Below are 25,612 nucleotides of genomic sequence, written 5' to 3' on the forward strand. Positions count from 1 at the left end.
AGTCAGATGCAAGAAACAATGCACACTGATCTGGTGGATTTCAGCATACTGCACATGAACCAAAGAAAGAAAGTGGCGATTGCGCGTGTGCCAAATCAGACTTAAGCGCATGAACAAAGTTTGATTATGGATTCATCCATTGACGGACCACACGATCCATGAAAATAGGATTTTAATACCTACCGGTAAATCCTTTTCTCTTAGTCCGTAGAGGATGCTGGGGATGCTTCAAGAACCATGGGGTATAGACGGGATCCACAGGAGACATAGGCACACTTTAAGACTTTGATTGGGTGTGAACTGGCTCCTCCCTCTATGCCCCTCCTCCAGACTCCAGTTTAAGTAACTGTGCCCAGGGAGACGGACATTTCGAGGAAAGAATTTATTGTTAAACCACGGTGAGCATCTTACCAGCTCACACCTCAGTATGCCGCAGAACTTGGCATTCAATAGAACATCAGCCGACGGCATGAAGAATATGCAGCAATACGCTGACATAAAGCATAACACAACCTGTGTGTGTAAACACAACCAATAACAGCATAACGCATGCCATGGCATGAACCTCAGTAGCAACAGGCTGACTGAAACACAACACACCATGTGTGTAAACATACCCAATAACTGCAGACACAGTACACACTGGGATGGGCGCCCAGCATCCTCTACGGACTAAGAGAAAAGGATTTACCGGTAGGTATTAAAATCCTATTTTCTCATACGTCCTAGATGATGCTGGGGATGCTTCAAGAACCATGGGGTTTATACCAAAGCTCTAGAACGGGCGGGAGAGTGCGGACGACTCTGCAGCACCGATTGACCAAACAAGAGGTCCTCATCAGCCAGGGTATCAAACTTGTAAACTTCATAAAGGTGTTTGATCCCGACCAAGCAGCAGCTCGGCAAAGCTGTAATGCCGAGACCCCTTGGGCAGCCGCCCAGGATGAGCCCACCTTTCTGGTAGAATGGGCTTTCACCGATTTCGGTAACGGCAATCCTGCCGTAGAATGAGCCTGCTGAATCGTATTACAAATCCAGCGCGCAATAGTCTGCTTAGAAGCAGTGGCCCCAATCTTGTTGGGAGCCCATAGGACAAACAGAGCCTCTGTTTTCCTAATATGAGCCGTTCTGGCGACATAGATTTTTAAAGCTCTGACCACATCAAGAGACTTCGATACCGCCAAGGTGTCACTGGCACCACAATAGGCTGGTTTACGTGAAACCACTTTGGCAGAAATTGCTGACAAGTTCTCGACTCCGCTCTATCAGCATGGAAGATTAAATAGGGGCTTTTGTGAGACAAAGCCGCCAATTCAGATACCCGCCTTGCGGATGCTAAGGCCAACATCATGGCTACTTTCCAAGTAAAAATTTTTAATGCAACCTTACGTAAAGGTTCAAACCAATGAGATTGCAGGAACTGCAACAGCACATTAAGATCCCATGGAGCCACAGGGGGCACAAAGGGAGGTTGGATGTGCAACACGCCTTTCAAGAAGGTCTGTATTTCTGGAAGGGAGGCCAATTCCTTCTGAAAGAAAATTGATAAGGCTGAAATTCGTACTTTAATGGAGCCTAACTTTAGGCCTGCATCCACACCTGCTTGCAAAATATGGGGCAACCGCCCCCCTGCGGAAAATCCTCCGTAGGAGCTTTCTTGGATTCACACCAAGACACATATTTTCCCCAAATACGGTGGTAATGCTTTGCCGTTACTTCTTTTCTAGCCTGAAGAAGTGTGGGAATGACTTCACTGGAAATACCCTTCCGGGCTAGGATTTGGCGTTCAACCACCATGCCGTCAACGCAGCCGCAGTAAGACTAGATACACGCACGGCCCCTGTCGTAACAGGACCTCTGGAAGAGGAAGAGGCCAGGGATCTTCTATGAGCAACTCCTGAAGATCTGGATACCAGGCCCTCCTTGGCCAGTCTGGAACAATGAGCATCGTCGGAACCCTTGTTCCCATATGATCTTTATCACCTTGGAATGAGTGGAAGTGGAGGGAACACCTAGACCGACTGAAACACCCACGGTGTCCCCAGGGCGTCCACCTCTATTACTTGAGGGTCCCTCGACCTGGAACAATATTTTTGAAGTTTCTTGTTGAGGCAAAACGTCAACATGTCTGTTTGAGGAATTCCCCAACGACTTGACACTTCTGCAAAGACCTCTTGATGAAGACCCCACTCTCCTGAATGGAGATTGTGTCTGCTGAGGAAGTCTGTTTCCCAGTTGTCTACACCCGAAATGAAGATCGCTGACAGAGCGTTTACATGCCTTTCTGCCCAGCGGAAAACTTTTGTGGCTTTTGCCATCTCCGCTCTGCTCTCTGATCCGCCCTGGCGGTTTACGTACGCCACTGCTGTATGTTGTCCGACTGAATTAAGACGGGCTGACCACGAACAAGATGTTCCAGAATGTTTATGTGCAGACAAGCTTCCTGGCTTGACCATTTTCCCTGGAAATTCGTTTCCCCCAGAATGATTGCTCCCAAGCATTGGAGACTTGCATCCATGGACACCAGGATCCCATCCTGGATCCCGAACCTTCGTCCCTCTATGAGTTAAGAACTGAGCAGCCACCACAGGAGAGAAATTCTGGTCCTGGAGGATAAGATTATTTTCCAGTGCATGTGCAGGTGAGACCCGGACCACATGTCCAATTGGTCCCGCTAAAAACCACTCTGGCATTTAACCTGCTCACTTAATGGCCTCGTAGGCCGCAACCCTCTTTTTCATCAATGGAACGTATTGATGGATCGACACTGTTGTAGATCTGACCCGACTCTGGATCGTCACAGCTCTTTCCATTGGAAAAAACAAACTCTCAACAGTTCTGTATCTAACATTTTTCCCAACGCCGACAACCGCATCGTTGGGATCAACCGTGATTCTGGCAAGTTCAGGAGCCAACCACTTTGTTGAAGATCCGTCAGGGATAAAACAACGGTTTGCACCACTTGTTTCTTGCCCTCCCCGTACGCAGGAGAGCGTCCCAGTACAGAGTAATAATGACTCTTTTACTATTGAAGAAAACTATCATACTGCCATCACTCCGGTGAATTGGCACTGACAATCCTGAATAGCAAACCAGGTAAGCCTAATGCGGAAGAACCGTATTTAGACCCTCTTTCTCCTTAACAGAGTGGAGATCCCTGCACATAGAGATTCCATCTTGTAGTTCAACTTCTTAAGTAGAAATCGTTTGGAATTGTTCTGACCGAGCCTTCCGGCCTCAGAAGCACGAAAAAGCTTGAATAACAGCTTTTATCCTTTTTTTTTCTTTCTGTGACCGGGACAGCAGGACAATGACTTGATCCTGACCCAACTCTTGTATGGCGTCGCATACTATCTCCGCGTCCAGAGGAGAATTGGAAAGGTTTATTTGAAAAATCAGTGAGGGGAATCGTCTGGAAACTCCAGTATGTCCCCCTTGGGACTCTATCCTCAAACTCACTGGTCCATGTCCTTTCCAGGACTCTTAAGAGTATTAGACGCAGTCCCACCGGTGTGGGCTCCCGCAAGATAGACCCAGCGACATGCGGTGGATGTGGTAGAAACAGAGGATGATTTCTGTTTCTGCGAACTTGAAAAGGCTGCTGACCTCTTACCTTTTCACCTTCCTCTACCGCCAAAGAAAGGGAAAACCATATCCATTCGGTCGAAATGACTGCATCCTACAAAAATGCGTCACCAACCGTTGTAAGGGAACATAGCCATAGGTCAAGAAGGTAGACTTACCAGTGGTATCTGCCGAGATCAACTTAACAAAGCCATCCCCAAACCAGGCTTCACCTTCATAGGGAAGATACTACAGTTATTCTCGAAGTCAGCCTCAGCATTCCATTGGTGAATCCACAACGCCCTCCTAGCCGAGACCGCCATGGAAGTGGTCCGCGAAAACAAGAGTCCCACATCCCTTGTAGTCGCACGGCAGTATGCTGCAAAGATATAGACATGACTCAACTTAAGTTGCATACAACTACTCCCCCATGCGCATGTAAAGTATAAACAACGTACATGCGGACACATAATTAGAGTATCACATATCTTCCTGCATACGATCCTTTGTGACAGGTCCCAGTGCAGAACAGGGGGTGACTCTCACCTTCTATCCATTGAGAAGGACAAACTTTACCTCAGCATTCATTATAAATATCTTTATATACATATATACATACATATATACCTTCCAATGCACCTATACACACATACATCTATATATATATATATATATATATATATATATAGGCAATGCAATGAGGCGGCACTCCGGAGACTTTTCAAAAAGCTTTAATGCGGTGTTCTACGTTTCGGGGACACAGCCCCTTCGTCAGGATAATTATATGTGACAAAAAACAGTGTTTAAATACCTGAGTGGGAATACTCACGCCCGCCGCCTCCAGCCGCGTCGCCCGGTTTCCGGCCGCGTCCTCCCGGTCCCACCGGAAATGACATCATGCCGGCCCGTCCAGCTGACGCGTTGTGGCTAGGAAGAGAGAAACCATAGCAACATATAAACAAAAGATAATCAAAACAATTAATCTGCCTCATAACAGCCGTTGCATTATACATCAAACAAAACAAAACAGGTGAATAAATAAGACGATCTGATCCATATTAAAAACTATACATATATACATCTTGTGGTAATCAGAACGATATCAATGTGGTATATTATATTAATGCAACAGGCCGTGGGCTGTATATTAAATTTAAAAATAAAATATTCTGTTAGTGAACAAAAAGTGACATAGTAAAAATAACTATAAAAATAAAAATCAATCCGCCTAGCTGCCACATTATTTTCAATGGAAAAATTGGTTATTACCAGTGCGTATAATTATTGCATCACCCTTATCTGCCTGGCAAACTGCTCATAAAAAACATCTTAAATTAAGGGCTTCATTGAGCCCTTTGGGAGCAAGTGTGCCTAGTGTGTGGATCCAACGAGACTCCAATTGTAGGAGTTTTCTAGATCTGTCTCCACCCCTTAAAGATTTAGGAACCTGGTCGATGATTTTATAACGAAGAGTGGCCATATTATGTTGTTTTTTAGCAAAATGACGGGCTACTGGTTGTTCGCTATCACCTGCTTTTATGGCTTCACGGATGGCATATCTATGTTGTGCCATCCTGATCTTAAAGGCACAATCCGTCTTGCCCACATATGATAAACCACATGGGCATGTAAGTAGGTAGACCACAAACTTCGATTCACAAGACAAACACTGTTTGATGTTATATGATTTACCGGTGTGCGGATGCAAAAATTTCGTACCTGGTGTCATATAACTACACGTTGTGCATCCACTACACCGATAACATCCCGCTTTTTTGCTAAGGAAGTGTTCTTTAACCAAATTAAATTGAGAGATGTCGGTTTTCATGACTATATCTTTTATATTGCGATTTCTAGAATAGCTAGGTAATAATTTAGATTGGAATGCCTCACCTAACCCTTTGTCAGTAGCCACAATGGGCCAGATTTGTTTGGTCTTTTTCGTCAAATAATGACTGCTGGAATTAAAACGGGTAACCCAAGGAAATCTACCCTGTAGCAGTTTAGGGGGTTTTTGTTCCAGTAATTGTTCTCTTGTGAGACTCAAAGCCCTCTTCCGTGCTGTCATCAGCAGTTTAATTGGATAACCTCTATCTAGAAATCTTAGGGTCATGCTATGTAAGGCTTGCTCCTTCTCATATGGCTTAGTCGTAATGCGACATACTCTCAAATATTGTGAGAATGGTAAACTACGAATCGTAGATTTAGGGTGGGAACTATCATAACGCAACACATTATTCCTGTCTGTGGATTTCACAAACAGTGATGTGTTGATCATCCCTTCATCAAGCGTAATGCAGACATCCAAAAAGTTGATGGTTTTGTCATCAATTGTTAACGTTAATTTAATAGGACTATCTGTAGCATTGTGTGTGTCAACTAGTGATTTAAGGTCATCCTGACTACCCATCCAGAATATAAGGACATCATTTATATAACGAAAATATAGACTTATCCTGTCAAAAATTGCACTGTTATGTAAAAATAAATCACATTCAACCTCCCACATATATGAGTTGGCGAAGGATGGTGCCACCGCCGATCCCATTGCGCAACCTGTGCGCTGCAGGAAAAAGATCTTATCATAAAGAAAATAATTGTGGGTTAGGGAGAATTCTAACAGTGCTATGAAAAAATTAATATCAGGACCTTTATACAGTGGGTTATTGGTGATTAATCTTCTGACAGCTTGTAGCCCCGCCCCATGCGGTATACATGTATACAAACTCGTAACGTCTATGGTGGCGAGGCTAGTCTGCTCAGATAGTTTACCCATTTCTAGAAATTTTCTGAGTAACATAGAAGTATCCTTGAGGTGTGTACTAGTATTCTGGATACATGGCTGTAAGAAAGCATCACAATACACAGATAGTGGTTCACATAACGACCCCCTGGCCGAAATAATCGGTCGTCCCGGAGGATCCAGGGGATTTTTATGTACCTTAGGGATTATGTAAAACACAGGTACAACTGGGAATTCACTAGATAAAGCTTTACATACCGACTGTGTAATAATACCTTGATCAACTGCGTCTTTAAGCATACTGTCTAATTCTCTCTTAAATTGCCCAGTAGGGTCTTGGCTCAATCTGCCATAAGTGTCAGTATCAGACAGTAATCTTACACATTCATGCCTATATTTATCAGTATCAAGGACTACTAGAGCACCCCCCTTGTCCGCATTCCTAATAATGATGTCTTGTCTCTTACCGAGACTTCTCAGGGCTGCGGATTCTTCCCGGGACATATTAGAGCATGTTTTCTCACATAGTTCTTCCCCAAAACCGTCCATCATTCTGCTGAAAGTTCTAATAGACGAATTTTGTGACATGGGTTCAAACATGGATTTCTTTAATTTCTTTAGCTGTGCCGGGATGGTGGATTCTATCAACGGGTTAGAGTCCATGTTCTTATTGTAGTATTCCTTTAATTTAAGTGAACGCGTTAATCTGTATGATTCGATCTTCCACTGTAGCGGGTCCACCGAACTGGTGGGGATGAACGATAGACCTTTGCTTAATACCTTAGTTTCTATAGGTGTCAATACTTTGGTAGAGAGATTGATAATCAGTTGCGACCCCTCCTCGGAGGTTTTGTCCCTGCTTTGGGACCTGGCTTTCCTCCACGTCTGCCCCCCTCTCCTCGTGGGCGCACCTCGCGGCCTGCCAGTATGGCCCGGGTGCGTACCCCTAAAGGGGCATCTTGTGTCTGCTGACTATTTTTAGACGGGGTCTCATCGGCATCACTGGCCGACGTGCTGGAATATTGCTGTCTTGATTGTCGTCGCCTGTATTGTTGCTGCCTCTGTGGGTTCTGTCTGGGGTTATTGCTGTTGAGCCATAGGTAAACCCTATGCTGCGCATAGTCCTGCTGTACGCGTACTAATTTTTGCTTTTTGAATTTAATAAGATCTGTCGTGTATTTTTCCAGATCATTATTTAATTTAGAGAGCCATTCTGGTGAGGAAAGTTCAGTGATCTTATGCTCTAATTCAAAAGCTGTGATTTTTTGCTTAGCAATATTCATTTCGCGTGCGGATTCCTCGATCACTAATAATAGTAAATCCATAGAACATTTATTCAGGATCGAGATCCATTTTTTGCAGAACGTTACGTCATATCTCCCTATCGTGGGCATATTATGAACACGAAACCCACGAGGTATCTGCTTGGCTCTAAAATAATCTGACAGAGTCATGCCGTGATATTTAAAGTCAATCTCTCTTTTGTGGAGTTTAAGCAGTTCTCTGTAAATGTCTTCACTAGTATTCACAGCCACAGAGTCAAATGCTGGTGTTTTGAATAGGATGTTCTCTGCTTCTGCTTCGCTGAAACTTAGTGTGTCAGAATTATCACACTGTAGGAAATGCATTGCACCCTCCAACACAGGATCGCTTGGGTCAGCCATGGTGGATGGATAAAATGTTATAGTGCTATGATACAAATGGTGATAGGTGCATGTGCAAAAGTGCTCCGCAAATCCAGTGCGGAATGCGGGTGAAATGATCCCACGGTATAGACAGGGGTTGGTATGGTGCCTTGGTCTAAACCACAAGAACTCCTGCGAGTGCTATGTGGTGTATACAACCTGCACAATGACCCGGCACTCCTGCGGTCCCCTCCGCCTACAAACAGCTGCTCCTGGTGCCCTCCTCAGGGAGAGAATCCTCCTTCATACAGGCAATGCAATGAGGCGGCACTCCGGAGACTTTTCAAAAAGCTTCAATGCGGTGTTCTACGTTTCGGGGACACAGCCCCTTCGTCAGGATAATTATATGTGACAAAAAACAGTGTTTAAATACCTGAGTGGGAATACTCACGCCCGCCGCCTCCAGCCGCGTCGCCCGGTTTCCGGCCGCGTCCTCCCGGTCCCACCGGAAATGACATCATGCCGGCCCGTCCAGCTGACGCGTTGTGGCTAGGAAGAGAGAAACCATAGCAACATATAAACAAAAGATAATCAAAACAATTAATCTGCCTCATAACAGCCGTTGCATTATACATCAAACAAAACAAAACAGGTGAATAAATAAGACGATCTGATCCATATTAAAAACTATACATATATACATCTTGTGGTAATCAGAACGATATCAATGTGGTATATTATATTAATGCAACAGGCCGTGGGCTGTATATTAAATTTAAAAATAAAATATTCTGTTAGTGAACAAAAAGTGACATAGTAAAAATAACTATAAAAATAAAAATCAATCCGCCTAGCTGCCACATTATTTTCAATGGAAAAATTGGTTATTACCAGTGCGTATAATTATTGCATCACCCTTATCTGCCTGGCAAACTGCTCATAAAAAACATCTTAAATTAAGGGCTTCATTGAGCCCTTTGGGAGCAAGTGTGCCTAGTGTGTGGATCCAACGAGACTCCAATTGTAGGAGTTTTCTAGATCTGTCTCCACCCCTTAAAGATTTAGGAACCTGGTCGATGATTTTATAACGAAGAGTGGCCATATTATGTTGTTTTTTAGCAAAATGACGGGCTACTGGTTGTTCGCTATCACCTGCTTTTATGGCTTCACGGATGGCATATCTATGTTGTGCCATCCTGATCTTAAAGGCACAATCCGTCTTGCCCACATATGATAAACCACATGGGCATGTAAGTAGGTAGACCACAAACTTCGATTCACAAGACAAACACTGTTTGATGTTATATGATTTACCGGTGTGCGGATGCAAAAATTTCGTACCTGGTGTCATATAACTACACGTTGTGCATCCACTACACCGATAACATCCCGCTTTTTTGCTAAGGAAGTGTTCTTTAACCAAATTAAATTGAGAGATGTCGGTTTTCATGACTATATCTTTTATATTGCGATTTCTAGAATAGCTAGGTAATAATTTAGATTGGAATGCCTCACCTAACCCTTTGTCAGTAGCCACAATGGGCCAGATTTGTTTGGTCTTTTTCGTCAAATAATGACTGCTGGAATTAAAACGGGTAACCCAAGGAAATCTACCCTGTAGCAGTTTAGGGGGTTTTTGTTCCAGTAATTGTTCTCTTGTGAGACTCAAAGCCCTCTTCCGTGGTGTCATCAGCAGTTTAATTGGATAACCTCTATCTAGAAATCTTAGGGTCATGCTATGTAAGGCTTGCTCCTTCTCATATGGCTTAGTCGTAATGCGACATACTCTCAAATATTGTGAGAATGGTAAACTACGAATCGTAGATTTAGGGTGGGAACTATCATAACGCAACACATTATTCCTGTCTGTGGATTTCACAAACAGTGATGTGTTGATCATCCCTTCATCAAGCGTAATGCAGACATCCAAAAAGTTGATGGTTTTGTCATCAATTGTTAACGTTAATTTAACAGGACTATCTGTAGCATTGTGTGTGTCAACTAGTGATTTAAGGTCATCCTGACTACCCATCCAGAATATAAGGACATCATCTATATAACGAAAATATAGACTTATCCTGTCAAAAATTGCACTGTTATGTAAAAATAAATCACATTCAACCTCCCACATATATGAGTTGGCGAAGGATGGTGCCACCGCCGATCCCATTGCGCAACCTGTGCGCTGCAGGAAAAAGATCTTATCATAAAGAAAATAATTGTGGGTTAGGGAGAATTCTAACAGTGCTATGAAAAAATTAATATCAGGACCTTTATACAGTGGGTTATTGGTGATTAATCTTCTGACAGCTTGTAGCCCCGCCCCATGCGGTATACATGTATACAAACTCGTAACGTCTATGGTGGCGAGGCTAGTCTGCTCAGATAGTTTACCCATTTCTAGAAATTTTCTGAGTAACATAGAAGTATCCTTGAGGTGTGTACTAGTATTCTGGATACATGGCTGTAAGAAAGCATCACAATACACAGATAGTGGTTCACATAACGACCCCCTGGCCGAAATAATCGGTCGTCCCGGAGGATCCAGGGGATTTTTATGTACCTTTGGGATTATGTAAAACACAGGTACATTAGGAATGCGGACAAGGGGGGTGCTCTAGTAGTCCTTGATACTGATAAATATAGGCATGAATGTGTAAGATTACTGTCTGATACTGACACTTATGGCAGATTGAGCCAAGACCCTACTGGGCAATTTAAGAGAGAATTAGACAGTATGCTTAAAGACGCAGTTGATCAAGGTATTATTACACAGTCGGTATGTAAAGCTTTATCTAGTGAATTCCCAGTTGTACCTGTGTTTTACATAATCCCTAAGGTACATAAAAATCCCCTGGATCCTCCGGGACGACCGATTATTTCGGCCAGGGGGTCGTTATGTGAACCACTATCTGTGTATTGTGATGCTTTCTTACAGCCATGTATCCAGAATACTAGTACACACCTCAAGGATACTTCTATGTTACTCAGAAAATTTCTAGAAATGGGTAAACTATCTGAGCAGACTAGCCTCGCCACCATAGACGTTACGAGTTTGTATACATGTATACCGCATGGGGCGGGGCTACAAGCTGTCAGAAGATTAATCACCAATAACCCACTGTATAAAGGTCCTGATATTAATTTTTTCATAGCACTGTTAGAATTCTCCCTAACCCACAATTATTTTCTTTATGATAAGATCTTTTTCCTGCAGCGCACAGGTTGCGCAATGGGATCGGCGGTGGCACCATCCTTCGCCAACTCATATATGTGGGAGGTTGAATGTGATTTATTTTTACATAACAGTGCAATTTTTGACAGGATAAGTCTATATTTTCGTTATATAGATGATGTCCTTATATTCTGGATGGGTAGTCAGGATGACCTTAAATCACTAGTTGACACACACAATGCTACAGATAGTCCTATTAAATTAACGTTAACAATTGATGACAAAACCATCAACTTTTTGGATGTCTGCATTACGCTTGATGAAGGGATGATCAACACATCACTGTTTGTGAAATCCACAGACAGGAATAATGTGTTGCGTTATGATAGTTCCCACCCTAAATCTACGATTCGTAGTTTACCATTCTCACAATATTTGAGAGTATGTCGCATTACGACTAAGCCATATGAGAAGGAGCAAGCCTTACATAGCATGACCCTAAGATTTCTAGATAGAGGTTATCCAATTAAACTGCTGATGACACCACGGAAGAGGGCTTTGAGTCTCACAAGAGAACAATTACTGGAACAAAAACCCCCTAAACTGCTACAGGGTAGATTTCCTTGGGTTACCCGTTTTAATTCCAGCAGTCATTATTTGACGAAAAAGACCAAACAAATCTGGCCCATTGTGGCTACTGACAAAGGGTTAAGTGAGGCATTCCAATCTAAATTATTACCTAGCTATTCTAGAAATCGCAATATAAAAGATATAGTCATGAAAACCGACATCTCTCAATTTAATTTGGTTAAAGAACACTTCCTTAGCAAAAAAGCGGGATGTTATCGGTGTAGTGGATGCACAACGTGTAGTTATATGACACCAGGTACGAAATTTTTGCATCCGCACACCGGTAAATCATATAACATCAAACAGTGTTTGTCTTGTGAATCGAAGTTTGTGGTCTACCTACTTACATGCCCATGTGGTTTATCATATGTGGGCAAGACGGATTGTGCCTTTAAGATCAGGATGGCACAACATAGATATGCCATCCGTGAAGCCATAAAAGCAGGTGATAGCGAACAACCAGTAGCCCGTCATTTTGCTAAAAAACAACATAATATGGCCACTCTTCGTTATAAAATCATCGACCAGGTTCCTAAATCTTTAAGGGGTGGAGACAGATCTAGAAAACTCCTACAATTGGAGTCTCGTTGGATCCACACACTAGGCACACTTGCTCCCAAAGGGCTCAATGAAGCCCTTAATTTAAGATGTTTTTTATGAGCAGTTTGCCAGGCAGATAAGGGTGATGCAATAATTATACGCACTGGTAATAACCAATTTTTCCATTGAAAATAATGTGGCAGCTAGGCGGATTGATTTTTATTTTTATAGTTATTTTTACTATGTCACTTTTTGTTCACTAACAGAATATTTTATTTTTAAATTTAATATACAGCCCACGGCCTGTTGCATTAATATAATATACCACATTGATATCGTTCTGATTACCACAAGATGTATATATGTATAGTTTTTAATATGGATCAGATCGTCTTATTTATTCACCTGTTTTGTTTTGTTTGATGTATAATGCAACGGCTGTTATGAGGCAGATTAATTGTTTTGATTATCTTTTGTTTATATGTTGCTATGGTTTCTCTCTTCCTAGCCACAACGCGTCAGCTGGACGGGCCGGCATGATGTCATTTCCGGTGGGACCGGGAGGACGCGGCCGGAAACCGGGCGACGCGGCTGGAGGCGGCGGGCGTGAGTATTCCCACTCAGGTATTTAAACACTGTTTTTTGTCACATATAATTATCCTGACGAAGGGGCTGTGTCCCCGAAACGTAGAACACCGCATTAAAGCTTTTTGAAAAGTCTCCGGAGTGCCGCCTCATTGCATTGCCTGTATGAAGGAGGATTCTCTCCCTGAGGAGGGCACCAGGAGCAGCTGTTTGTAGGCGGAGGGGACCGCAGGAGTGCCGGGTCATTGTGCAGGTTGTATACACCACATAGCACTCGCAGGAGTTCTTGTGGTTTAGACCAAGGCACCATACCAACCCCTGTCTATACCGTGGGATCATTTCACCCGCATTCCGCACTGGATTTGCAGAGCACTTTTGCACATGCACCTATCACCATTTGTATCATAGCACTATAACATTTTATCCATCCACCATGGCTGACCCAAGCGATCCTGTGTTGGAGGGTGCAATGCATTTCCTACAGTGTGATAATTCTGACACACTAAGTTTCAGCGAAGCAGAAGCAGAGAACATCCTATTCAAAACACCAGCATTTGACTCTGTGGCTGTGAATACTAGTGAAGACATTTACAGAGAACTGCTTAAACTCCACAAAAGAGAGATTGACTTTAAATATCACGGCATGACTCTGTCAGATTATTTTAGAGCCAAGCAGATACCTCGTGGGTTTCGTGTTCATAATATGCCCACGATAGGGAGATATGACGTAACGTTCTGCAAAAAATGGATCTCGATCCTGAATAAATGTTCTATGGATTTACTATTATTAGTGATCGAGGAATCCGCACGCGAAATGAATATTGCTAAGCAAAAAATCACAGCTTTTGAATTAGAGCATAAGATCACTGAACTTTCCTCACCAGAATGGCTCTCTAAATTAAATAATGATCTGGAAAAATACACGACAGATCTTATTAAATTCAAAAAGCAAAAATTAGTACGCGTACAGCAGGACTATGCGCAGCATAGGGTTTACCTATGGCTCAACAGCAATAACCCCAGACAGAACCCACAGAGGCAGCAACAATACAGGCGACGACAATCAAGACAGCAATATTCCAGCACGTCGGCCAGTGATGCCGATGAGACCCCGTCTAAAAATAGTCAGCAGACACAAGATGCCCCTTTAGGGGTACGCACCCGGGCCATACTGGCAGGCCGCGAGGTGCGCCCACGAGGAGAGGGGGGCAGACGTGGAGGAAAGCCAGGTCCCAAAGCAGGGACAAAACCTCCGAGGAGGGGTCGCAACTGATTATCAATCTCTCTACCAAAGTATTGACACCTATAGAAACTAAGGTATTAAGCAAAGGTCTATCGTTCATCCCCACCAGTTCGGTGGACCCGCTACAGTGGAAGATCGAATCATACAGATTAACGCGTTCACTTAAATTAAAGGAATACTACAATAAGAACATGGACTCTAACCCGTTGATAGAATCCACCATCCCGGCACAGCTAAAGAAATTAAAGAAATCCATGTTTGAACCCATGTCACAAAATTCGTCTATTAGAACTTTCAGCAGAATGATGGACGGTTTTGGGGAAGAACTATGTGAGAAAACATGCTCTAATATGTCCCGGGAAGAATCCGCAGCCCTGAGAAGTCTCGGTAAGAGACAAGACATCATTATTAGGAATGCGGACAAGGGGGGTGCTCTAGTAGTCCTTGATACTGATAAATATAGGCATGAATGTGTAAGATTACTGTCTGATACTGACACTTATGGCAGATTGAGCCAAGACCCTACTGGGCAATTTAAGAGAGAATTAGACAGTATGCTTAAAGACGCAGTTGATCAAGGTATTATTACACAGTCGGTATGTAAAGCTTTATCTAGTGAATTCCCAGTTGTACCTGTGTTTTACATAATCCCTAAGGTACATAAAAATCCCCTGGATCCTCCGGGACGACCGATTATTTCGGCCAGGGGGTCGTTATGTGAACCACTATCTGTGTATTGTGATGCTTTCTTACAGCCATGTATCCAGAATACTAGTACACACCTCAAGGATACTTCTATGTTACTCAGAAAATTTCTAGAAATGGGTAAACTATCTGAGCAGACTAGCCTCGCCACCATAGACGTTACGAGTTTGTATACATGTATACCGCATGGGGCGGGGCTACAAGCTGTCAGAAGATTAATCACCAATAACCCACTGTATAAAGGTCCTGATATTAATTTTTTCATAGCACTGTTAGAATTCTCCCTAACCCACAATTATTTTCTTTATGATAAGATCTTTTTCCTGCAGCGCACAGGTTGCGCAATGGGATCGGCGGTGGCACCATCCTTCGCCAACTCATATATGTGGGAGGTTGAATGTGATTTATTTTTACATAACAGTGCAATTTTTGACAGGATAAGTCTATATTTTCGTTATATAGATGATGTCCTTATATTCTGGATGGGTAGTCAGGATGACCTTAAATCACTAGTTGACACACACAATGCTACAGATAGTCCTATTAAATTAACGTTAACAATTGATGACAAAACCATCAACTTTTTGGATGTCTGCATTACGCTTGATGAAGGGATGATCAACACATCACTGTTTGTGAAATCCACAGACAGGAATAATGTGTTGCGTTATGATAGTTCCCACCCTAAATCTACGATTCGTAGTTTACCATTCTCACAATATTTGAGAGTATGTCGCATTACGACTAAGCCATATGAGAAGGAGCAAGCCTTACATAGCATGACCCTAAGATTTCTAGATAGAGGTTATCCAATTAAACTGCTGATGACAGCACGGAAGAGGGCTTTGAGTCTCACAAGAGAACAATTACTGGAACAAAAACCCCCTAAACTGCTACAGGGTAGATTTCCTTGGGTTACCCGTTTTAATTCCAGCAGTCATTATTTGACGAAAAAGACCAAACAAATCTGGCCCATTGTGGCTACTGACAAAGGGTTAGGTGAGGCATTCCAATCTAAATTATTACCTAGCTATTCTAGAAATCGCAATATAAAAGATATAGTCATGAAAACCGACATCTCTCAATTTAATTTGGTTAAAGAACACTTCCTTAGCAAAAAAGCGGGATGTTATCGGTGTAGTGGATGCACAACGTGTAGTTATATGACACCAGGTACGAAATTTTTGCATCCGCACACCGGTAAATCATATAACATCAAACAGTGTTTGTCTTGTGAATCGAAGTTTGTGGTCTACCTACTTACATGCCCATGTGGTTTATCATATGTGGGCAAGACGGATTGTGCCTTTAAGATCAGGATGGCACAACATAGATATGCCATCCGTGAAGCCATAAAAGCAGGTGATAGCGAACAACCAGTAGCCCGTCATTTTGCTAAAAAACAACATAATATGGCCACTCTTCGTTATAAAATCATCGACCAGGTTCCTAAATCTTTAAGGGGTGGAGACAGATCTAGAAAACTCCTACAATTGGAGTCTCGTTGGATCCACACACTAGGCACACTTGCTCCCAAAGGGCTCAATGAAGCCCTTAATTTAAGATGTTTTTTATGAGCAGTTTGCCAGGCAGATAAGGGTGATGCAATAATTATACGCACTGGTAATAACCAATTTTTCCATTGAAAATAATGTGGCAGCTAGGCGGATTGATTTTTATTTTTATAGTTATTTTTACTATGTCACTTTTTGTTCACTAACAGAATATTTTATTTTTAAATTTAATATACAGCCCACGGCCTGTTGCATTAATATAATATACCACATTGATATCGTTCTGATTACCACAAGATGTATATATGTATAGTTTTTAATATGGATCAGATCGTCTTATTTATTCACCTGTTTTGTTTTGTTTGATGTATAATGCAACGGCTGTTATGAGGCAGATTAATTGTTTTGATTATCTTTTGTTTATATGTTGCTATGGTTTCTCTCTTCCTAGCCACAACGCGTCAGCTGGACGGGCCGGCATGATGTCATTTCCGGTGGGACCGGGAGGACGCGGCCGGAAACCGGGCGACGCGGCTGGAGGCGGCGGGTGTGAGTATTCCCACTCAGGTATTTAAACACTGTTTTTTGTCACATATAATTATCCTGACGAAGGGGCTGTGTCCCCGAAACGTAGAACACCGCATTAAAGCTTTTTGAAAAGTCTCCGGAGTGCCGCCTCATTGCATTGCCTGTATGAAGGAGGATTCTCTCCCTGAGGAGGGCACCAGGAGCAGCTGTTTGTAGGCGGAGGGGACCGCAGGAGTGCCGGGTCATTGTGCAGGTTATATATATATATATATATACATACACATATCTAAATATATATATATATATATATATATATATATATATATATATACATATACATATTTTTTGTCAGGTACAGCAAGGTCCCTAGTGACGTTAATACGTTCTAATGTGTATAAACAGATACTGAATGCCAATTTTTGAGAATCTGATCAGGAAACATTATGGTCGACCTAAGAAAGATTTTCGAGTCGATCTCAGGGAGTAGTAACTGGGCAAAATAACATTTTTTGAAGGGTCTGAGAGAAATCTATTCTATGAATATGATTCCCACCAAAAAATTATCACGTCTGTGATCGTGCCACAGACATATACAATCATACTATACATGCATATGATACATAGGTAAAGATCTATCTGATATGCATCATATTATCATGTCCATATCCACCCAGTCAGATATTGTTGGTGCCGACAGGGACCCCCCCCCCCCCCCACGTCTGTGTCTCCCATATAGTTTTCTCTTGGGAAAAATATACCTCTACTGACATGTTAACATATTTACATGTACTAAGTACCATTAGGAGTCGACAACACCGACATAGTCCTTCCCTTTGTGGCAGAGCCCTCAGCCTCAAATATGCCGACACACGTGTACCAAACACCCACCGACATTTCACTGGCCATAAGGGATAGACCCCAGTACATTTTGTCATGGAAACACAGAAGGAGTTTATCAGCTCATTTTCCCCAGCGCCCATGATACTGTATAGTGTTTTAAATTCACTTTATATCACACCAAACCACTGTGCCCCCCCCCCCCCCCCTCGTTTTCCACTCTGATCCATGCAGCAGTGTTTAGGAAGGACCAGCGTCTCTGTGAGGAGAAAATGACACTGGAAGTGCTGTGAGAGCTAAGCCACGCCCCCTCACCGGCGCGCTTCAGTCCCGCTCAAATTCACATCTTTATACTGGCGGGGGTTATATTTTAGTGCCTAGGCACTTATAATACCAGTTTTAGAAGCTTCAGTGTCCATGCTGCCCAGGGCGCCCCCCCTGCGTCCTGCTCCCTGTCAGTGCCGATGTGTGTGTGGGAGCATGGCGCGCAGCGCGACCGCTGTGCGGTACCTCAACACTGAAGTCTTCTGCCGTCACTGAAGTCTTCTTTTCTTCTTTATACTCACCCGGCTTCTTTCTTCTGGCTCTGTGAGGGGGTTGACAGCGTGGCTCCGGGAACAAGCAGCTAGGCGTACCAAGTGATCGAACCCTCTGGAGCTAATGGTGTCCAGTAGCCTAAGAAGCAGAGCCTTTTGAACTCTTAAGAAGTAGGTCTGCTTCTCTCCCCTCACTCCCACGAAGCAGGGAGCCTGTAGCCAGCAGGTCTCCCTGAAAATAATAAACCTAACATAAAGTCTTTTCAGAGAAACTCAGTAGAGCTCCCCTGTGTGTGACCAGTCTCTCTGGGCACAGAATCTAAACTGGAGTCTGGAGGAGGGGTATAGAGGGAGGAGCCAGTTCAAACCCAATCAAAGTCTTAAAGTGTGCCTATGTCTCCTGCGGATCCCGTCTATACCCCATGGTTCTTGAAGCATCCCCAGCATCCTCTAGGACGTATAAGAAATGGACATTTTGGGTGGTGACCTTGCAAACACATTGATCTATTCCATAAAGTAGGAGTGTCATGGAAGTATTGTGCGTGTGTAGGCTGACTTTAACCAGTTAATGTCCATTAGCAGAAAATTTCTGTAATAATAATTGTTAGCTGTGAGGTAAACACCAATGCTTATTGAATCTGATCCTCAGATACATATGCAGATGTGAAGTAGGAATTATATTTCCTTGATGGAAGGACATGATAGAAACTTTCAAATATACCAAGGGTTTTAACAAAGTACAGGATGGAAACATTCTTCAAAGGAGGAGAAGTATTAGAACATGAGGACATACAGTGAGACTGGAGGGGGGAGGTTCAGGGGAAAAATAGGAAAAAATGACTTCACAGAAAGTGTAGTGGATAAGTGGAATAACCTCCCGTCAGAGGTGGTAGAGGCTAAGAAATTTAACATGGGATAGGCATAAGAATAGCCTTACAAAGAACTAAGACTGAAATGGCTTGAGATTACCTAAAAGATAAAAAAAATGGGCAGACTTGATGGGCCATATGTTTGACTGGCAGACGGGATGCTGACTATCACTATACCGACAGCAGCATTCCATCTGTTGGAATTCTGGCAGTGAGTCCCCTCGCAGTCTTGATGCGCTCGCCAAGCTTTGGGCCCAGTGGCTCGATTCACTCGCCACAGGATATATTCCCACTCGGTTGGTGGTGTGGTCCCACCAACCGAGTAGGAATACACCGAGTTTGTTGGGATTCCGTCCGGCAGCATTTCACCAGCTGCCGGGATGCTGACATTGGTCTCCTGAATGCTGGGATCCCGACAGCTGGTATATTAACTGCACTCCAGTAGTTCTTATCTGCCATCAAATTCTATGTTTTTGTGTTTCATATATTTTTCCTATATGAAACCTAAGGACTGAAAAGTGATCACAGCATGTCTAGCATTCAGTAAAGCTTTGTCATACAAGGCTGTTGGGCAGAGCGATGCCCGTTCTACTTAAGTATGACAATACATGTATGACAGAAACTGTCCATAGCAAGTAGCTAGAGAATACGGGGTATATAGACTAACAGGCATTTATACTGATCACCGGCAGCTTTGTCTGATCATTTTAAAACAGCAACAGGAATAAAAGCTAAACAAGTCCAATACCGATCCTGGCCACCGGTATGCGGGCTTGCTACGCTGTTGGCATGGTGGTGGATTTATTCAACACCCATAGAGGGAGAAAAGCCTGCGTCACTGGGATTCCATCGGCGGTATTTCAGCACTAGTCGGGATTCTGACTTCGGCATTGTGACATCCGGGATCCCGACTAGCGGTATGGTAACCGCTTCCCCAATTTAGTATTGATTGATGTTTTGATGCTAATGAATGAACCGCCGGTTAGTAAATATACCCCAATATCAGCAAAGTTAAGTTAAACCTTGCTTTTTTTGCACACATGGGCTGGGGTGTAATGAAGTCCGAGGTCGGCGGCCGCGCGGGATGCATTCATAAAGAGTCAATTCATTTACAAGGCATGGTTTAGCATGGTTTAGCCTTGTAAATGATTGTCCTTTTAAAAAAAAGTCAGAGTTCGGCCAGCATCCAGTGCAGCCGCCAAACTCGGACTTCATCATATCCCGGCCCTGTAGTACAGAAATGACAGATAATTCATAATTGTTATTTTAACCCCTAAACATGTCCTAACCATAACAGCCATAATAATCATTGGTCCAAAAAAATCATTGTTAACTTCACTTGTTAATACAGAGATTCTAAACTGCATTGTCATAACAAAGCATTGTCTGCATATGCCAAGAATGTAAGACTACCATGTGAGTTGGGGATTGCACCCATCAAACTTTTTTATTGGGCTCCTGTACTAATCAAATAGCAAGACATTCAAAGTTCATGCAGCAGGTGGCAATGTCTAGCTTTCCCCTTTCCTCATGCTGCGCGGTATAATCAGTGTATGCTGCATTGCAATATACTGTGTAGAATAGATGTTGTGTATAGTTCATTTATAAGTCCATATGTGTGTTATTATAATTAAACTTTGTTGAATTTATTGAATAGATTAATAATATCAGTGACTTGCATATTTACTGTATGTTTATGACATGTTCTGAACATATCCAGTGTCATCTGCTGATGTAACTATGTTTATTTACCCTGTACTTGTCCTATACTGTCATCAACTGTAAGTTGCTGTTTTCCTGTTTGATTATTCATGTACTCTGTAATTGGGCGCTGCGGAACCTTTGTGGCGCCATATAAATAAAGGATAATAATAATAATAATAATAATATAACTGTATTTACAGCATATTTGCCTACTTTTAAAAAAGTATTTCAGAGACAATGTGAAAGTAACACCTATAAGTGCGGACGTGTACTGCTACATCTGAGAGGCGTGTCATACAAATGGCAGGGTCGGACTGACTCACCGGGGATCCGCTTCCGGTCCATTTGTGAGAGGTGCGGCTGCGGTGTGGTGGTGCCTGCTGCCGTGCAGGTGTAAATTCGGTACTCACCAGGCGCCGCTCTCTCTCACCTTCAGATACCGGAACCTTCAACGGACCTGGAAATCTTCAATCGGATCCGGACACGGCGATTCCCTCTCGGAGCTGACCGACGATCGAGCTGAGGAGAGAATAGGTTACCTCAAGGGGGGTATCGACCCTTCTTCCACTGGAAAAGGGGATACCCCAGGGGTGACCGCGACCTTCACCGGTTGGGTGCAAGGTCATCACCGGCACAAAGCCTCAGCCACCCAGATTTCACACACTCGCGCTCTCGCACGTAGTGTGATGAAAAGGATTCTCACGTCCGTGAGCAATCCCGACTCCGGCGCTCGGGGACAGACAAGGGACAAACGTACACGGATGCTACTCACCGTCACAAGTCTTGCACTCCGATCTTCTCCACTTACAGGTCCCTGTAAGGAGGCAAAGAGAAACAGCCGTGCAGGGCCAAGAACTACCCTAGTGTGCGTCCGCTACACTAGCTACATAAACAGAGCCCTCAAACTAGCTCGTGTGGGTGGTGCGACACAACTATGCACAACTTAAACAACGCATACACTTTGCCCTGCACGGTAACAACATACATCACAATATCGGAATACAAGATCACACGGTGCTGTCCCTTCAAATCCCTCCCGCTGGAAAGGGGGTGGGCGCCGCACGGCCTACCCACCTCCTGTACCTTCCCTTATGTGGGCCCCAGGCCTGCCTACCTAAATACCTTGGGGTGGCCTGGGCCTAGCGCCCAGTGCCACCTGTACTCACCTCGGGGGTCTTATTCACTGGGCCTAGCGCCCCCTAGCTGCACACAGGCCGGAGGCCTGATTTCGCCCACGGGCCTAGCGCCCGCCTAACTTGTTGCCCGTTGGGTGACCTGGGCCTTGTGCCCAAGGTCACCTTATCATATCCCTAATCGGCCAAAATCCACTAGGGCCTAATGCCCTCTAATGTCCCCACAGGCCTATTGCCTGAACTGCCCCCAGGCCTAGTGCCCGCCTACTGCGCCGCTTTCAGGTGGCTTGGGCCTAATGCCCAAACCCCCTAATCAATGTGGTCGGGTCTGGGTGCTTGGGCCACGGGCCGGGTGGAACCCCGGCTGCACGTGGCCTTGGACCCAGAGAGCCGACCACACTTGTGCCCACGGGCCGGGAGGGCCCGACTGAATGCCCACAGGCCGAGAGGGCCTGACTGTGCCCACGGGCCTAATGCCCGAACACCCGGCGGTCTAGGGAGGAGCGGGTACAGGGGCACCTGAAAAGGGCCTACCTGACCCGCTGGGAGAGGCACCAGGGGGGAGCTTCGCCAGCCCTTTGCTTCCCACCCCTGGTGACCTCTCTGGCGCTCTTCTTTAATCTTCGGCCGCTGGCCCGTCCTGGCCAGCGGCGCCGCCGTCGCCTCGCCGCGTCCAGCCGCCGTTGGACATCTTCTTCCTGCCGCCGGACGTCTTCGGGCCTCTTCCGCGGCCACCCGAGCTCCCACCGCGACGTCTACTTCCTCCGAGTCCCGGCCGCTTCTCTTCCGCTCTGGCGCGCCGACGACCTTCTCCGCTGCTCCCGCCCGTCTTCTTCTCTCTTCGCGCCCCCGCGCGCGGTCTTTTCTTCTGGCTCCCGCCCGGCGTCTGACGTCAGACGCCGGGGGCGGAGCCTATGACGCGGCGAGCGCCGATTGGCTCGCCGCGTCCCTCTCTGCTGGGCTGCCGCTCCGGGAGCCGCGATTGGCTCCCGGCGGGCGCCAACGTTTGAAACTACCCGCAGCCTCCGGTCCGGTGCAGGGAAAAGGGTAATCCCTGCACCGGACACCCTCCGCCACGCACCCAGCGCTGGGGACAGACAAGCTGTCCCAGCGCTGTCAGCGACGTTGTCCCGCAGGGGACACAGGCACCCTGGCTGCTGCTGGAATGTGTCCTGTAAAACAGGACACATTCCCACACATTTATGCCGGGACAATGTTTAGAAGCACCTGGCACCTTACACCCGTTACCTGCATCGCATGCATCACACAAGGTAATTGCAGGTGCGAGTGCAGAAAACCGGGCCCCGTCTAAACACTGTGCCGGCATAAATGTACCGGAAGCAGATTCCTAGTGAGCAACTCCGACGCAATCCAAATGTAAGTGAGCCCCAAAGCAGTTAGTAAGATGTACTTGCTAATGAAATGACACTGATACAGTATGTTTCAGGGCTTACTCATGTGTTGTGTTTTACAAGTGGTTCCATGTAAGTGGCCACAAGAAACCTTCAAAATGCATGTAGCCGGTATCCGGACTCTAGGTCGACACCAATTAGGTCGACACACATTGGTCGACAGTGGCTAGGTTGACACTAGACATAGGTCGACACAGCCATTAGGTCGACGTGGACAAGGTCGACATGAGAAAAGGTCGACATTAGTTTTTTTACGGGTTTTTTATTTGACTTTTTCATACTTTACAATCCACGTGGGCTACGACTGGGAACGGTAACCTGTGCCGAGCGCAGGGGTGCACTAACTGGGGTTCCCGGTCACATGACGAAGAAAACAACACAATTTCTTTTCAAAAAAACCCATGTCGACCTTTTTTTTTTACTCATGTCGACGTGTCTACGTCGACCTCATGGCAGCGTCGACATATTTTTAGTGTCGACCTACCCACTGTCGACCAATAGGTGTCGATCTAATTGGCGTCGACCTTGAGTCCCATACCCCATGTAGCCATAGGGATCATTGTACCTTATAACCAATACAGGGAAATTACACTGATGATCCCATTTGAATGTATATTGCTGATTTTTCTTTTATTTATCCCAAGTATATAACAGCTACATACAGGGGGTTAAGTTCAATCAATGAGATTTCTAGACTCGTCAAGGAGTCTGGGAGATTGCTACTATTTGAGGGGGGTGTAGTTATGCGGCCGGCCGACGGCTACATCCCTCCCTCGTCTAAATACCAACAGTCGGGGACTATTACCACTCGTGAGTGTCCACAATACCCAAAGAATGGGAATTGAACCTGTGGCGAGCATTGCGCTCAACCCTGCCCCCCCCCCCCCTTCCCCCTCTCCCTTTCCCCGACGGCATTCTGCTGCCGGGATCCCAGCGGTCGGTATGCTGACTGCCGGGATCCCCAGCCCCGGTAAGCCATACCCAACCCATTTGAGGGAGTCTTCCTGACAATCAGGCAGTGACGTGCGGTGGGGTGAGGCAGGTGAGGCAGAGCCTTTCCTGGCATACTAACGTTTGTACCAGAGTTTTGACTGTATAAAGTATATGAAAAATACAAACAATTTGTTTGAAATATCTTCTTTGCATTATTCTAATCATTTTTATAGCCCAAACTCTGGAGTAAAAAGTCTATGACACGTGAGGCAGTGCCTCACCTGCCTATCTATCTATTCCGCACATCTCTGATCAAAACTCACCAAATTTCCAGGAGTTTATACTGCTGCACCTGTGTATAATGCCCAGATGTACCCTTTGGCTCATATTTTATGTGTAAATCTGGCTCTGGTGCTAGCTAGTGCCTCCTTAGCTTTTTTAGCTCACCGCACGTCCCTGCAATCAGGGATAGTTGTCAAGTATGATTTACTGATTGTCCCCTGCAGTGGTTTTACATTTTTTTAGGTGAGGTCAGAGAATCAGCATTGTGACCTATGGGCCTTACTCAGAGATGTATGCAGGCCCGTCTTAACAACATTGTAAGCCCTGGGCAAAGCAATATAGTGGAACCCCTATCCAACCATTCACGGGAATAAATGGGGGGGGGGGGGGGGGGGACATAACTTGCCTCTCACTGTCTCTCCACATGCTTCTATACAGTAAATAGCTATCAGCACTCTGATTGGTGAATAGCTCCAGCCATCCACCAATCAGCACACTGACAGCCATTCATTGTCTGGCTACTGGCTGGGAGGCAGGTAGAGAATGCTTCCTGGCCACTCTGATTGTGTGTAATTCACAATGCACATATGCACACGTACACATATGCAGCATCAGTTGCAGACCCTTTGATAAATGACTCTCTGAGTAACCTATGTTAGTGCAGAATGGCTGCTGGAACTCAGACGCTGGCACCATGTTTTCTCCTTATAAAATTGCAGATGTAGTCTGAGAAACTCCCAGGAAAACGATTGCGACACATTTTTGCCACCACTCCCCATTACCTCCCATAAACGATACCTATCAATTAGTTTGCAAATAAATCCTCACTGTGAGCAGTATCGCTTTTACCAAGGCGCGTGTGCAGTGGGATTGTGATGCATGCGCAGTCGGGTGATAGTTGCTCAACTGCGCAAATATCTGTATTGCGTACATCTCAGAATCATGCCCAAAGTAAGAAAGGACAAGTACAGTAACTTTGCACCTGTACCAACCATATTGCACTGCAACGGGTGCAAATGCATAACCTTTTCTGCATGCGGGGTAAATAAATACT

The sequence above is a fragment of the Pseudophryne corroboree genome, chromosome 2 (genome assembly GCF_028390025.1).
Source record: "Pseudophryne corroboree isolate aPseCor3 chromosome 2, aPseCor3.hap2, whole genome shotgun sequence".
Lineage (NCBI taxonomy): Eukaryota > Metazoa > Chordata > Amphibia > Anura > Myobatrachidae > Pseudophryne > Pseudophryne corroboree.